The 17,186-nt window shown below is 42.4% G+C and overlaps 1 protein-coding gene and 1 non-coding gene across 2 annotated transcripts in view; both read right to left on the bottom strand.

Moving 5' to 3' along the window:
* ABCA1 (ATP binding cassette subfamily A member 1) overlaps nucleotides 1-16,702 on the bottom strand; it is a 163,466-nt gene extending 146,764 nt beyond the window's left edge. The window contains exon 1 of the mRNA XM_059411157.1: nucleotides 14,317-16,702. The gene's annotated coding sequence lies outside the window, so the exon portion shown is untranslated. The remainder of the gene's footprint in view (nucleotides 1-14,316) is intronic.
* Nucleotides 38-144, bottom strand: LOC132025240 (U6 spliceosomal RNA). Its single transcript, XR_009406503.1, has one exon. It is a non-coding gene; the product is annotated as a U6 spliceosomal RNA (small nuclear RNA).
* Nucleotides 16,703-17,186: the final 484 nt, after the last annotated feature.

Genomic DNA, 17,186 nt, shown 5'->3' with positions numbered 1-17,186 from the left:
GAGTTGGACGCGTAACCGACTGAGCCACCCAGGTGCCTCAAATATGGACCGCTCCATGAATCTGCATACCATCCTTGCACAAAGGCCATGCTAATCTTCTCTTCAGCGTTCCAACTTTAGTGTATGTGCTGCCAAAGTGAGAGCTTCAGCTTTTGAAGAGCAAGTTCAGAGGAAGAACGAGCTTCCCTGAAAAAAATGGAGCCCTCCCCCCTTTTTTGTAAAATTGACCTACAAGGTCACATTGGTTTCAGGTGTACAGCTTAGTGGTTTGACAAATTTATATACTGTGCTATGTTCACCACCAGTATAGCTCCCATCTGTCCCACTACATCGCTATTAGAATACCACTGACTACTCCTGATGCTCTTCTTTTTATGCCCATGACTGACTTACTCATTCCATAGCCAGAGGCCTGTATCTCCCTCCCTCCTTCACCCATGTTACCCAACCCTTCCTCCCCAAATGGAGCCATCTTTGAGATTTGAGATTTGTTATGAGGAAAACAGGTACTACTGATAAGTTCCCCGGCTCAAAGTGGGTCTCTGCTTCCTGTGTCATTTCACATTCATGGGAGGAGACACAATGTGCCCAGTCTACACTTGACAAAGTTTGTCTCAGTGTCCTCAGCTATAGAATTCAGTCGCTCAGAATGAGGAAAATCATACCTTCCTATAAAGTCATGGTCTCAGAATGCACAAATGAGTCTGAGGAACAATTTTTAAGATATTTTACTTACTCTAGATAAGGGGGGCATCCCAGAAAAGGATAAAATTTAAGACTTATGTACTGCTAATCAAAAGCAGGATCCTCACATAGCTTTTCAGGGCCTTTCTTTGCTTTCTTGGTATAACTTACACAGAGTACTAACCACTATACGATCACAGCATCTTGGTATAACTTACAGCTATCGCCTGTCAACTCCCTTCTGAGAATGCCACCGCTCCCTTTCTTGGTCTATACATGAAATCTTGGCTTCCATTCCTGACTAAAGACTCTTTGCACAGTGTGTGTGTGTGTGTGTGTGTGTGTGTGTGTGTGTACCAGTAGCAGCTTTAGAGGTTAACACCTTTGGTGAAACTCAAAAAAGCACCCTCTCCATACACTGTGTAGTTACATTGTTTTTTTTTATCTCACACCTCAAAGGCACCTTCTATGAGGAGAACCACAAAGTGCAGGTTTTGGTCTGGCCAAGCCCAAGCCAGACAGTCATGGATCAGTTAGTTACCGAGTGCCTCCAGGGCTGTCTGAGCGCTTCCAACCCACACGCAGAACTGGCTACAGGAATCCTGAAGATTTCAGATTTGCCTATAAGTCTGACCAGAAAGAGTACGAACTACTGCTAATTGGAATCCACAGGGGTAGCTGTTCAGTGAGTCAGTGCATCACAAGGAAAGAAGTTACACAGCCCTCCTCTGAGAAATAGATTTGGCAGAATTCTGTCATTATTCATGACTTAGATTCCAGGATTCACTAAGAAGGGACAGGAAACTGGGTGTTCACAGATGGAAGAGATGACACCGCTTCAGAGCCAAATGCTCCGCTCTTCTCTGACACCAATCAATATCTAATTTGATGCTATAGTGACTGCTAATGGAGTATAATGAATATGTGTATACTCAGCATACTGGGTTACTGAGAACCGAACGAGGTTTCAGAATTTTATTTTGTTTTCCATAATCAGTCAGAAGATCTGTTCCAATTAATACATTATTTTACTGTCTTCTTCATAGAGTCATCAAACATTTGAAATGGCCCTATGTGTCAGGCATTGCATTACTCACCTGAGAAACAAAAGTGACTAGAGCAAAGTTCTTGCCCTCAGGGAGTCTGAAGTCTTCTGAGAGAGCTAACCGTCTGAGGGAAAATCTTAGGATGATCTTAGAAACACAGAGGATCTTTGCTTATTTGGTATTTCAGTAAATCACCGAATGAAGAGATACCAGTCTATATGAGCAGATAAACAAAAACATTTCTTTAATCACATCAAGCAAACCACAATACCTTTTGGCTACTGTCCACTACATTCCTGCATGGGTGTGAGACATGGTTAAACAATTAGCAGTAGCAGTACCCCTTCCTCAGCTTACTTCGGGTATGGATGATGAACAAATAAAACAGAGAGAAGCAAAGCAGCTCTGCTTGAAGGGTGAGGAGGGAGGACCTCCGAGACATCTTGTGATTCAGCCTTCCCTGTCACACACAGCAACAACTAAGAAATATCTGCAAAAGCCCCAGGATGCCACAAGGCGCTGTTTGAAAAACCATGCACTGAGCAGATGTCCAAAATTCCCTCCAGCTCTGAAAGTCAGCAGAGCTGACACCTAGACACTTCACCGATAAGAGAGTGACTCTAGACTAGACTCCTCACTGCACTGCTCGGGCTTTCAGTGGGAGCCCATTTGCCCCCTTGATACTACGCTAATTTTGTGTGCAAACTGGATTAATTCTACCTTGGGTCTCCAATTTCTACCACAGGGCTGGCACTAAGGGATAAGAGTGAATATGGAATGAGGAACAAAAGTGGCCAAGGACAAACAGGATTCTCCTGGAGGAAGCTGCTGTGAAACAACAGGGAGCAGAAATGTACCCTGTTATAGACTCGTTGTCTGTGTCCCCTCAGAATTCATATGTTGAAATCCTAACCCTTAATATGATGGCATTAGGAGGTGGGGCCTTTGGGAGGTTAATCAGGCCATGAGGGGGAAGCCCTCTTGAGCAGGAGTAGTGTCCTTAGCAAAGAGACACTACACAGTGCTCTCGAGTTCTTTCTGCCGTCTGAGAACACAAGATGACAGCCGTCTGCACGTTAGAAGAGGGCTCGCGCTAGAATCCAACCATGCTGGCACCCTGTTCATGAACTTCTAGCCTCCACAACTGTGAGATACACATTTCTGTTGTTTATAAGCTATGCAATCTGTGGCATTCTGTGATAGCAGCCATTCTAAGACCATACACTCTGATCATGCCTAGTTACCTATTTACCTGGACATCTATACAAACACACACACACATGCACACGCACATGCACACACACCCCTTAGCCTTATTCATGGCAAGAAAGTAACCGCCATAGAATGCCCTACCCAACTCTCCCTGTTCTAGATAATGCGTGCTCCGGGCTCCGGGGCTACTTCGACACATTCCCTTATTCTTTAAACCACTAGGAAACTGACCAATTTTCATTCCATCCTCCTCTTTGCTTCCAGCCTTTTCTCTCTTATGCTCAGAGTAGACATTCAGGGCTGTGGGTGCTATTCCCTCTCCTTCCCATGATAGGATCTACAGATTCTCACCGACCTGGTCAGATCCTCTGGATCTGCTCCATGTTGTTTATGTCTTTTCTAAAACCAGACACATGGTTTTAGAAACAGTAGTACGGATCAGTGTGACCATTGGAAAGTAGAGTGCGATGGGCATTTCCATCTGCTATGGATACTATTCTATGATTCAGAAACCATTTTATATGTTTGACTCACATGACATCTGAAACTGACTAAAATATCTGTGTCTTCTTTTCATGAACTAACAAGAAGTCCATTCTCCTCCATCAAATACTTGTGTATTTTTTAAGACACAGACTTAGGACTTTACACTGCCTATATTAAAAATCATTTATTAGCGTGGGGTGTTGTTTCAGTTGGCTTTATTTTCCTTCTTAAAAAAATCTTGATTTTGATATTCATTGTATTGAGTACCTCTAAAGTGTTGTATAAAGGTAGGTACAAACTTCGTTTAACTTACTGATAAAATTAGGGGACAATTAAAAGTCCTATGACAAGCCACTATATACCTCTCTCAAGGTTGCCATTGGCCCATTAGGCACTTGATGGACTAGCACAAATCTACCACATCACCATTTGGGTGACTTTCCTCCATCTTGTCCTCAAGAAAACACTTTAACCTTACTGAGATCAAGATACACTGATTTTAAGGAATTTCTCTTTTCGATCAGTGTCAACCCTCTCATAAACGGGAACAAGGCTAGTTGAGCATGGCTTGCTTTTAGTAAACTCCTGCTGTTTTCTTTGCTTATGTGCTTACAAACCATCTGTTTCACCATCTGATGCCAGAGCTTGCACACCAAACCCACCAGTTTAATAACTTTACTTTTTCCTATCTTAAAACTTAGGCTTACTGCATACAGAACTGAGTTTTTGTTTTCATTTTTATTAGTAAAGCATGACAGATTCAGATAAGAGTTTGTATAAGATGCATTCGCAAATAAAAATATATAGTAATGAACGCCAGGGCCTGGATTTTATCACAACAGGAGAGCTGAGAAAATACCAGGATCTGAAACATATGTTGCCCCTGTAGGTCTCCAGGCCACTTTCTCCATCACTGTGTTTTTAGAGTGCCCCACCCCACCCCTGGGGCCGTGCACTGCTCTGAGGTCTGATGTTGGTGATAAGCGTCATCAGGCACACACAGAGGTTTGATACAAATGATTTGGTAATTGGTAGGGAAAGCAAGGTGACATCATCATAGAAAGACGGTAATTGCACTGAGACAGCACCAAAGGGCAACTCTCCTTGTGAAGCAGAGATGCGCAGGAAACACCACCAGTGAAGAATGGAGACCGCAGGAAGCAGCCTACGCTTTACCCCACCCTTATCCCCAGTAGGAAGTGCTATTGATTCCACGCTTCTTGGGATGGAACAAAACAAGCCCACATCCCCAAAGTCTTTTTTTGTTGTTGTTGTTGTTTTTTAATCAATAACAGTCAAGGGGAATTCAAGGTAAAATCTTGCTCCATACCATTCATTTTTTATAAGAACTGTGTTCTGGATCACGAAGAGCTAGAGTAAAGAGGGTGATGGAGAATGAGGCTACGACCTCATGCTGTCAGCACGGCTGCTCTGTCTGCCTCATGAAGACGCTGTGTGCTTCCAAACAAACGCACAGGCATTGCCTTCCCTCTGCGTGCCTGGCAATTTTATGTTCCTGGAATTTTATGTTCCTTTATGTAGGAAGTTGATCTTCATAAATTATGGCCCTGAGAGTTTTTCTAATTTTTATGTGCCTAGCTCGGCCTCCCACATCCTTCTTGTCTGCTCTCTTTCAGGAAAATCCTAATTGAACTCCACGGAAATTAGCTCTCCTCTTTAGTTCAGACCTTATTTGTAAAAGTTCTAGAAAAATACATTATCCCTCTTCCAGACAGAATAGTAAAATATTAAAATATTACAAAGCAAGTCTCCTCTGTACAGTCAAACTCAACTATCATCACCACATAGGAAATAACTGCAAAGCAACCCCCCAAATTCCTAAGCAATAGAGTGCGGACCAAGAGAAAGAGAAGCAAAAGTTGCTTTAGTCAGGAAAAATATTTTGAGAAGCATTAGGAATATGTGAGGAATCTGGCACAGTAAATTTTACTTAACTAGAATATTCAGGGAATGGCTCTAACTAGAATATTCAGGGAATGGCTCTATCTTTCTGTTTTTGTGTGTTTGCTTACTTTTGTTTTAAATCCCCTAATTAAAAAGTTGCTGCATTACTGTGTGATCCCATTTGCATGTCACTCTGGAAAAGGCAAGACTAAAGGGACAGAGACTAGATAGACCATTGGCTGCCAGGGGTTAAACGTGAGAAGAAGGGTTGACTACAAAGGAGTAAGCAGCACAGGGTATTTGGGGAGGTAATGGAACTGTTTCGCATCTTAATTTTGGTAATTTTTAGACCTGTACACTTAAAAAAAAGGAAATTTTACTGTATATAATAATAAGTGAAGTAAAATGTTAAGTAGCTGTGTGAGGTAGGAGGAAGAACTCTGGCCTGGGATCCAAGACCTACATGCCACTCCCTCTAGCTCTGTTCCCCTTCCTTGCACTAGAGCCAAAAGTTATTCTGGCTTTTATTCTTATTATCAGAATTATTTCTGAAATTACTCTACTACCTAAGGAAGTAGACCATGCAGGGGAGAAGGTCCACTTTGGCATGTTTCAAAGTCTATAGTACCTGTGTGACACATCCTGGGACAGGCAAGGTAACCATCAGCGGGGCACAGCAGCCCTGGTAAGCCCAAGACTCAGCCGTCCTTGTCCTCCTCTGGTGCTTGGCATATCCATGGGCCATCCCATTTTAGCATATTTTACTAAAGTAGTAATGCATTTATTCATTCATACATTTCATTACAATGCACTTAGTGAGTTCAAAAATCAGGCTCTTGAGAGAGCAACATAGGGTTGTTTGCAATTAGATTCAGCAACATGGAGATATTCGTACTGAGTTGGCCTCCTGTATTAGTTCTCTGCGGCTTCCAGCTCTGCCTGTGTCCCCCCGTACAGGGTTTGGAGAAATCCTCCTATCACCGCAATCTAGTGCATATTTTTAACTCTTGCACTGAAATGCTCTTTGTAACAAAGATTTCTTGTATGCTTTTCCAGGTTTGTTTAGGATTTGCCCTCAGCATTGCTATATGATGAGTTCCAGGGCATTTTTATGTGTTTCATTTCCAAGCCCTTCTCTCTTCCATCAGTTTTCTCTATCTTTAGAGTTGGTCTCCTGGCCTATCTGATTGTTCTATATCTCATTAGTTTTTCTTATATGACTTTTTGTGGATCAAAAACTTATTAAAAATTTATACAGTTCAATATTTAAGCTTCTCATAACTTTTATACCCAGTCACTGGATGTAGCATACTGGTTGACTATAGTTTTCAAGTGGAACCTTGCTCAGCAGGACCTTGAGAGGCACATCTAAGCACTGTTAAGTGTATATAGAAAGATCCCAGTACTTAGCATGTTTTATTTGTTTCAGGTGGCACCCATGTTCCAGAGTTTCTGGCAGAAGCTACAGATCTTCATGAAAGGAGGGGGTGGAGCTTGAACAAGCCTCCACCTCTCTATTCCTGGACCACAGCCACAGGTCTAAGGAGCTTGACACACAGGAAGGAATCAGTAAACATCAAAGGGATGGACGGATGGATGGATGGATGGATGGCCCATGGCAAAAGTTTAGCAGACTTTCCCTAAAGAGAGAGAAACTCTTTCCTACCACCTTCAAGCAAAGCATGTAGTGAAGGCCCACTGTATGACTGCAGGGTAAGTGGGGGACCCTATAAGTCTTGGCTCAAGCAGTTCCAATAACCTGGAGGTTATAAAAGGGTGAGCAATGAGGCCAAAGGGAAAGGCTGAGTAGCCAGTACAACTGGTTCTCCTTTAGTTTATAAGCTCTATGGTACAAAGACAGTATAAAACCTATTTATTAGGTGCTCAGTCAAGTACTGTGCAAACGTGGGTGCCTAATTAGTAAGCTTTGTTTTCTGATAAATGGAAAACATTCCAAGGTCATGCATCACTTGAGAATCCAGGAGGATCTGTGATTCAAGGTATTAAAGTAAAGGTGATAAGAAGCCAATAAGTCCTATGAAGTGTACTATTTCAAGTGCTCTTGTTCTGAGGGGGAAAAAAAAAGATTTAATACATTTTTCAATAGGTAATTTCGTGTGCTACCAAAATAATAAGAAAATAAGTATTGAAACTTTTCAGCCAAACTTAATTTTTGTAACTATGTATCTTTAGTAAAGCAAGGTATAACAAGTAATCTGCAGGTGAATAGTTGTTTTTGTTTTTGTTTTTGTTTTACTATATTGAATCCATTAAAAAGTAACATAAAAGCACCTTTTCTTTTTTTTACATTGAGACAGATTGGCATATAATGTTGTATTCGTTCAGGTGTACCATAGAATGATTTGATATATGCATATATTACAGAATGATCACTGCAAGTCTAGTTAACATCCATCATCATACAAAGTTACAAAAGACTGTTTTTCTTGTGATAAGAACTTTTAAAAAAATATTTTACGTATTTATTTTAGAGATAGCGCACACTAGAGGAGGTGCAGAAGGAGACAGACAAGCAGACTCTGTGCTGAGCACAGAGCCCAGTGCGGGCTCTCCCATCCCAGGACCCTGAGATCATGACCTGAGCCAAAATCAAGAGTCCGACAATTAACCTACTGAGCCCACCCAGGTACCCCCTTCCTGTGATAAGAACTTTTAAGAGCTACTCTTAGCAACTTTCAAATATACAATACACTATTGTTAACTATAGTCATCAAGCTGTACATTACATCCCCAGGACTTATTTATTTTATAACTGGAATTGTGTACCTTTAGACCACCTTCACCCATATCACCCACCCCCAAAATCACATTTTCTAAAACTAAAAACCAATTGCAGTAGGGGGAGAAGAGACCCTCATTCAAGAATTTGGCTCAGCTGCCATCCCACTAGTATCCGGGATTTCAGCAAATTAATTTGCCTATTTTTAAAAAAAAATTTTTTTAAGATTTTATTTATTTGACAGAGAGATAGAAATCACAAGTGGGCAGAGAGGCAGGCAGAGAGAGAGAGAGAGAAGGGAGCTGGCTCCCCGTGGAGCAGAGAGCCCGACGTGGGGCTCAATCCCAGGACCTGAGCCGAAGGCAGAGGCCCCAACACACTGAGCCAACCAGGCGCCCCTAATTTGCCTATTTTGATTAGAAGATACCCACGGAGAGATGAGGTATTTTAAGTGCCTGAAACTGTAGCTTCTATCTGCATCTATCAGAGATCAGTAGTAAAGAGCTATGCTTTTGGGGTGCCTGGGTGGCTCAGTCATTAAACATCTGCCTTTGGCTCAGGTTATGATCCTAGAGTCCTGGAATCAAGCCCCACATAGGGCTCCCTGCTCAGCAGGAAGCCTGCTTCTCCCTCTCCCCACTCCCCCTGCTTGTGTTCCCTCTCTTGCTGTCTCTTTCTCTATGGAAAAAAAAAAAAAAAAGTCTATGCTCTTAGTCCACACCTGTTCTGTTCCTAGAGTAAGGATTCTCAGCGAGCTTCAAACTCCTCAATGTGGCTAACCATGTTATCTTCAATAATACAACTGTGCTTGGGGATGTGGAGACAAAGCTAGACAGATGGCCCTCAGCAAGACCCCTACATGCCTTAGTCCTCAGTGCCAAGGGATCCTACAGAGAGCAATGACTCACAGGATTGAATTACAAGGGAAACTCAGAAAGTTATTTGAAAATGTAAATATAACTTCAGTTCACCAGAGCCCAGTCCTTTTCTTTTTCTTTTAATGGAAAATTTCCAGAAATAAAGAAATATAATTTTACAGACATATTTGAAGCTCCAATTTTATTTCTTCCCCTTGAATTTGGTGTTTATTAATTTTATGTATCTCCTTTATATTTTCTTTATATATAAAAGTGTCTACAATTAGGGGCACTGAGGGGGCTTGGTTGGTTAAGCATGTGACTCTTGATTTCAGCTCAGGTCATGATCTCAGGGTCGTGAGATGGAGCCCTGCATCAGGCTCCACACTCAGTGTGGAGCCTGCTTAAGATTCTTCTGCCCTGCCTTTCCTCCACCTTGCACATGCACACAAAAAAACTTAAGTATCTACAATTAATAACTAGTATAGTTTTGTATGTTCCAAACTTTGTATAAGTGGTATTATATTGGCATTGGACACATTATTCTGTAACTTGTTCTTCTTGCACAAATTATGTTTTTGAGATTTATATATGTTGATAATGCAGTTCTAATTCATTCACTTTCACTGCTTTATAGCATTTACTTGAATGAACTGATTTACTTGTCCATGGTGCTCTTGAGGGACATTTTCATTGTTTCCTATTTGGGGCTGTCATCATCTATAAATATTTTCCACCATGTCACTTTATGCATCTGCATATACTTATGTAGAGTTTCTCGAGGTTACATGCTCAAAGTGGATTTCCTTTATTGCCATGACTTTCATGAGACTGCCAAACTGAACAACTTAAACTAACAGCAGTAGATGAGAGTTTCTGTTGCTCAACATCTTCGACAACAGTGGATATTATTTGTCCTACTAATTTTTCCAATCAGATAAATGTGAAACAATATCTTCTTGTTGTTTTATTATTTGCCTGATTACCAGGGAGGTTGAAATCTTCTATTAGCCATTCAGCTTTCCTCTTCTGGAAATTGCTAAGTCATATCTTTGTTCATTACTATTGTATCATTACGTTGTATCATTTGCCTCTGCTTTATTGATTTGTAGTAATTATATGTTCTGAATACTAATCCTTTATCTCTGAGTTGTACATGTTTTCCCAGTGCTTGTCTTGCTTTTTCACTTGTGTTTTCTAATGTACAGAAGTTTTGTTTGTTTGCTTTCTTGCTGGTTTGTAATGGAGCCAGATTTACCTGTCTTTTCCTTCATAGTTTGGGCTTTGTGCAGCATGGTTAAGAAATCCTTTTCTAAACAAGTTCATAAAGATATATAGGAGAACATCTAAAAGTTTTAAGGTTTTGTTTTTCACACTAAGTCTCTAGTTAACCTAGAATGTATTTATTCTTTTTTTTTTCATGTGGCTAACCAATAATTTCAAGCACCATTTATTGAACAGTCCACCTTCTCCCCATGATTTATCACTTAAGTCCCCACATATGCATAGTCTATGTTCTGTTCTCTATTTTCCTATTCCCAGCAATAACACCATACTGGCTTATTACTAGGTTCCCTACCTTATTCTTTTAAAAATGTTATTCATGAACCATTTACGATCTTCTGCATAAATTTTAGAATAAGTTTGTCAGGTCACACATAATCTCTAAATATATTAAATATTTATGTAGTATGTGAATATACATTTAGTATATTTAGTATGTAAATGTACATACACTAAAAACACTATTGAGAATTTTATTCAGGTTATATTAAAGGTATAGATTTGAGGACAATTGATAGTTTTATAACATAGAATCCTTTTACCTATGAACATGATGTATACATCCATTTGTTTAAATGTTTTCTTAATGTTTTTCAATAAAGTCTTACGCTTCCCTCTGCACACCTTTTTATTTTTTATCTTTTTTTATCTATTTTTTTACCTATTTTTTATCTTCCCTCTGCACACCCTTTTATTTTTAAGGATTTATTCTAGGTTCCTGATGTTTTCTATTGCCAATGTAAGTGGTATCTTTTGTCAAAATGATGTTTGTCCTTTGTTGGTGGTGACAGGAATAAATTTGATTACTGTATATTGTATTTATTTCCAGCTCCCTTCTCTTAAAAGTGTTAATAATTTGTAAGTTCTCTTGAAATGGTCCTGTACAAAATAATATTGTCTGATATGTTATGCTTTCTTTTCTCACTCTGCCGGCTAAGACTTGACAAACTAAATGTTAAATAAAACAGTTGATAGCCAGAAAACTTGTTCTAAGCCATAAAGAGAACACTTGAGAATTTGGGGAAATTTAAATCTTACCAAATACCACGAGTCTTACTTTACCCCTGATTTAATGTTTCATAATGTATGAAGGGTTTGTTTACAGCACAATGGCTACTCTAGTCATCCCCCAAATCACTATACATCAACTATTATTTCCTTTTTCCAGTATGCCTCTCATTGGGCTCCCCTATACAAAGAACAAATAAGAAATTATATGTCTTGTTCATTTTTGGCAAAGATGGCCAATTTCATATTATCCACAAATACCACAAGAAACAGACTAAATGCATACGTAGTCATAAAACTCAGCAAGTTGAAGCTGAGAAAGCCAAAAAGAAAGAAGAAACCCAACTCTAAATTCCACATTCAACTTCTGAACTGATTCCCTCTGAGGCCTTTATAACCAAAAAGAGTTCATTGTTAGGAAGTGGAGGTGGTTTATTAGCAGCTGTTAAAAAATCAGGGTTAGGACTTGAGATAGAGAGTAGGGAAGTTCTTCCATTTAGAGTGTTAAGCCCATAAAATCTTAAGTCAGTTCTTACCAGTTGCTACTCCTCAAGAAATCCACAACAGTCACAAGGACCTAGGACCCCAATGGCACTCTTCTGACAGCTATTCCTCACACCATGTAAGAGCCATCACTTGTTGCTTCCCTATAGCAAGAAGCTAAGTGTAGCAGTTCTAAACCTCACCCCTCTACATCCTATTCAAAGATGAGATGATGATTAAAAGTAGATTATAAAATCTGCAACTTGGGGTACCTGTGTGGCTCAGTTGGTTATTACTTGGTTAATTGTCTGCATTGGGCTCAGGTCATGATCTCAAGGTCCTGGGATAGAGCCCCTCATAGGGCTCCCTGCTCAGCAGGGAGTCTGCTTCTCCCTCCCCCTGCTCGCTTGTGCACTCTCTCTTTCTCCATCTCTCCCTCTCAAATAAATGAATAAAATCTTAAAAAACAAAACAAAACAAAAAAGTGCACGTTAAAACAGGATTCCAAGTGTGCTACATTTTAAAGACACTTTATTACCAAAAATGTAAAGCTTAGAAAATTAAAGCAGAATATTTATCAAATCAACAAGCTTTTACTGTTTTAGGATGATTTACTGTAGGACTTTTTCCAAACAGACTACCTCTTATTTACTGCTGGGTCTTTAGAGAAAATAAGTGAGACTTACTATCAGTCACTGCCACACGAAAACTAGAAAAGAAAATAAAGTTGCTTTGATATGGCAGGGAAAATAATTCATCTTACAGAAATTCAACACACAAGCCATTTTTTAGGTTCTTGAGTGCTAAATGGACAGTTCAGAATTTGTGAAGCAGAAGTTGCAAGCTCCTGATCTTGAGGGAAGCCTCTAAACGCCCTTAAGTATTGTTTATGGATTTTGTGCTGTTCGCTAGTCGAGGCACAGACAGACAAAAATGCAAAGACACCAAGGCTTCCCACTGCCCAGCACGGAACACAACGCACGAGCTCAGCGGCCAGCCAAGCCTGCAAGAAGCGATCTCGCCGCTTTAAGCCGCGGGGAGGGCTCTCGGCCCGCCCACGAGGGGGCGGAGCCAGCGCGCCTCCTCCTGGGAGTTGGAGTTTCAGGACCGAGCGCTCCTTGACTTTCTTCCCAACCCCATCGCCCTCCGGCAGCCTACAGACTCTGAAGCTGCTATGGATTAGGAGCGAGGCACAACCGGAGATAAAACGACAGGATCGGGTCGCCACTGCTGAGGGTCTAGAAAGTGGTGGCGGGGCCAGCTCCGCGCATGCGCAGGTGGCCAGGCGGCCTCGGCTCCACCCGCGCCCCTGAGGGCGCGTCGGGCGGGGACGTAAGTAGGGTGAGAGGCAAGTTTGAGATAATACGGCTTGCGGGTCGCGGTTGTTGGCGAGGCGATGCGGGGAGCTGTCTAAAGGCCAGGGGGATTGGTTCTCATTCGGCCTCGTCGTTTCAGGACTCTCCCACCGCCTATCCTTTTCGGATTTGCAGAATTGCAGCCTTCTCCCCGCCCCACTCCCCACCCCCGTCTCTCCCTCCGTGGGAAGCTTTTCCCGGTGTTGTGAAATCCGTTAGAGCTCCTCAGCCAAGGCCTTTTAGCCCGCCTGGAATTCAAACTGCCCCCCACCCCCTGCCAAATTCAGGTCATGTGAGGCAGTGAAAGCCCCGACACAGGCTCTACAAAGCAATGCCCTGTCGTTTCTTTTACAACTACGGGTACCCTGCCCTCCTCTTCCCCTGCAAAGATGGGGTCAGTAAGGCGACATAGATTGCGTCCTCAAGTTGGCCAAGGCCTTTCACAGAGCTTCCTTTGCTCGTGGAGGGGGCATCAGGATACGAAAGGACAGAGAACTCACGAGTGTAGTGTCGTCGGTACAAAGCCTCCGGACCACAGCCTTCGGGAGTTCTAAATCCGCTGCCTTCTCCACGACTTCACAGCCGTCTCAGAAAAAGCTAAAAGATGTCACCAGCAGGCCCTGATGCTAGCTGGCTTTCTCTGGTTCACCACAGCCACTCTAATTAGCGAGCAGTTGCCCCCAGTGAACCAGCGAAGACTTTTCAGCAAGCACACAGGATTTTGGCCTAGGGAAATGTTCGGGATTAGACACATACTTTGTGCTGGGCCCTGGAAACAGATACATCACATCTTGGCTTAAAAGATACCCTTCCCCAAGAGACAGGGTGGACTGTAAAGCACCCCGAATTTCCTAGAGGATAGCATTCAACACACTTTGTTGTGTGATTTCTTGTCTGCCTTTCTTGCAGGACTGTTTTTGTTCACCGTTGTGCCTGCAGTGTTAATACACAGTGGCCTCTCGTAAATGTCAAATGATGAAATGCATGAATCCAGAGTCTGCCCTTCAAAGTCAGTACCCAAAGCTGGCTGGGAGAAGTCGGGATGAAAAGAGTGAGGTAGGTTTATACAAAGGTTTGGGAGAGGAAGGAAGAAGCATGAACTGCCTGGAGCGGTCCCTGAAGCCTGTGTGAAGGACGACGTAGTACCTGCTAAGTCTTGTAATTATCCACCACTGAATTAGCAGATAGGAAACTGTCATACCATCATGTCCGCCTGAGCTTTGCCTGAGAAGGAAAGGGATTGATAAAGAGCTTACCAGCATAGGAACACAGATGCTGCCCTCTTCCAGGTGGTCATCTGGAGAAGCCACACTTTCCAGGGACCCCGGCTTTCTTCAGACATCTTCGGAATGCTCTCTGTGGAAATGCCTTTTGAGTTTACAGCACATTCTTTTGGACCTCCTCAGCACTGGGACATCTTGTTCCTTCAGAGATTTGATATTTGGGAACAGCCACAGGTCATTTTGGATGCAGGTCTAGAGGATGAGAAAGACACTCATGCTGCAGAAGAGCGGCTGTTGAAATCTGGGGAATGGTGTTTCCGTAGGGCAGGGGTTCTCATCCTGGAGTGTGTAGAAGTTTTAACTGTATGTGTCTTTTCCTAAAGACCATGTCTTTAGCTTTTATGAAATCTCCCAAGGACTCCATGATGCAAAAAAGATTAATAATGACTGCTATAGAGTTAGGAGATCGTTTCTTCTATGGCTCCCAAGGTGGCTCTAAAGGAGAGTTTTGTAGAAGGAAAACAGAGAGCAGGTTTCAGTCCCTCCTTAATTTGATGTGTGGTCTCAGTAGGTTCAAAAGCTCCCAGAGCCTCTCAGTGTTCCCACAAACTAGAAAGCAGAACTGAGAAGGGGTGAGGGACTAGGGTCCTGTGCTGCCCTGAAGACTACATGAAATTCCATCTTAGGAATTCCAGAAATGTTCTTGGACAATAACAGCATCCCTGAACTAGGGGTACAATGCAACCTTCCCAGATGACTCCTTCAGATGACAGCCCTAATTTGGATATGTGCTAGCACTGGTGAGCTTATTCAAAGAAAACAGCCTCCTGGTTTCAGAACTGGGTATCTAGTAACACCAAATATGCCAAATCAAAGGAGGGAAGGCAGAGGCTCAAAAACCACAGACTTGCTGAGTGCAAATAGTCAAGGAGGGCTCATCAGGAAGAAGGAACCTGGAAAAAGGGAAGCAGGTACTGGAGCATCACACTGCTAGCGGTGGGAATCAGCCCAGATAGGTCATACGGGAGGCTGGAAAGAGAGATTTTTGCCTTAAGTGTGAAGGTTCTGGTAGAAAACTTAATCTCCAGAAGGACCAGTTTGAGTAAACAGAATTCAAGCAAGACAGCTACTTGGCATGGAGCCCCATTCTAAGAACAGGGTGACCTGAGACTAGGCTGGGAGCCATGGTTCTCAGAATTAGTTCCAGAGCCTGCAGCTAAGGACTCTGACACCAGCTGTGGGGGCAAAGACCCTTGGGACCACCTGCAGCCAGGGAAAAGCTGAGGAGCCGGTCACGGAGAGTCATCACCAGCCATACATCTATTCTTTCTCTAATGGCATGACTCCTGGTCTTATCTTTCAAACTCAGAAGGAGAAAATGGGCATGTTCCTTTTTGGCCTCCCCAGTCCTTAACACAGGGCTTAAAGCCTTGATATGGATCCGTCTGGAAGGAGGAGCTGGGTCCAGTGGTCACTGCTACCTTGGAGCCTCAGGGCCCTTTTCGTCACAGGGCCCCCAGACCATGGAGCAGTTGCTACTGATCTGAAGGCCTTAAACCAAGTTTGGTCTCCTAACTTTACAAAAACTCTACATCCCCTAGACCCATGCTTGAAGAGAAGGGAGTCAATAGAGGACATCCCTGTTCTGCTCATTTGTGCCATGGTCACAGTCAGGGCCAAACACAGAGTGCACTGAGATTAGAAACACAGGAAAAACTGTTTACACAGGCTTTCACTACTCTTCAGTTATATACGTGTGTGAGCTTTCTACCCTTGACTTAAGCTGTTTCTCTTTCTGGGATTCTTGCTCTCCATTATTTGCATCAGTCAGAATCCAAGAAGAGGGAGCATCTTCCTGAGGAATGCTGTTTTCTCTCACTAAATGCTTTCATCTTTCTGGTCACCTAACAAGTTCCTACACATCGTTTTTGACTCTCAGACACCTGCTCCACTGTGAATCTTGCCCCGACAATCCCTCCATGCCCTCCTGGGCTCAATTATTCACCTGATCCTCTGAGCAGGTATTGTGCCTTGACATTCCATTCTTCCGGCTGCAATATTTAAAAACCCTCCACGATCTGGCCTCTATCCTAACACATCTCTACTCTGTTTCCTTATTGCAGTCCAAGTACAAACTGCTCTACCTCCCTCCTCTCTACAAGTACCTGGCAAGTTCTTCATCCTCTAGTAACCCTCCATTGTGTTCCCCTCAGAAACCTTCCCTGGCCCCAGAAAGAATTAACTGCCCCTTCGCCACATATCTGGGAACATGGCAATTTTTAACATACCTGTCATGGCACCTAACATGAAATTTTTTGTTTATACACCTGTCTCCTGTACTATAGGTTCTTTTTCCCACAGGGACCATGTTTATTTCATTCCTGAACTTGGGACTTAACACTCAGTAAATGCTGAATAAATCAATGAATGGACGAACTATACAGTGTGTTTACGTATGTGTCCCTCCCACTTTATTATGAAGCCTTTGAGGTTAGGAATACTGGCCCAGTTATCTCTTGTTTTTAATAGCTAGCTTACTGCCTAACATATAATAGGCATCCAATAAATATTTTTCACTGGATGAATGCAGGGATGAATGGATAAAGTCTTTTGTAATATCTCCAACCTGAAAGACACTTTGCTTCCTTTGAAACTTAACACACTCTCCTTGTGTTTTTCCTATAGCATTTTCTCTAGCTTGTCTTTAGCTCAGTGTCTGACTCCCCTACTCAGTGGTCAGCTCCTTGAAGGCAGGAGTTGGGCCTTACTTCCCTTAGTGTGCCCTGCAGTGTCTACTGCAGTGCCAGGGCAGCAGGTGCTTAAAGTTGAGCTTCTCTGAGAAACATAAAAGTACCCGTTGTCCTGAACCCCTGCTCCAGCAAGAAGATACCCAAGTACATGAG

The sequence above is a fragment of the Mustela nigripes genome, chromosome 9 (genome assembly GCF_022355385.1).
Source record: "Mustela nigripes isolate SB6536 chromosome 9, MUSNIG.SB6536, whole genome shotgun sequence".
NCBI classification, from domain to species: Eukaryota; Metazoa; Chordata; class Mammalia; order Carnivora; family Mustelidae; genus Mustela; species Mustela nigripes.
Note: the sequence above shows the minus strand (reverse complement) of the source record. Positions and strands in the feature narration are given on the sequence as shown.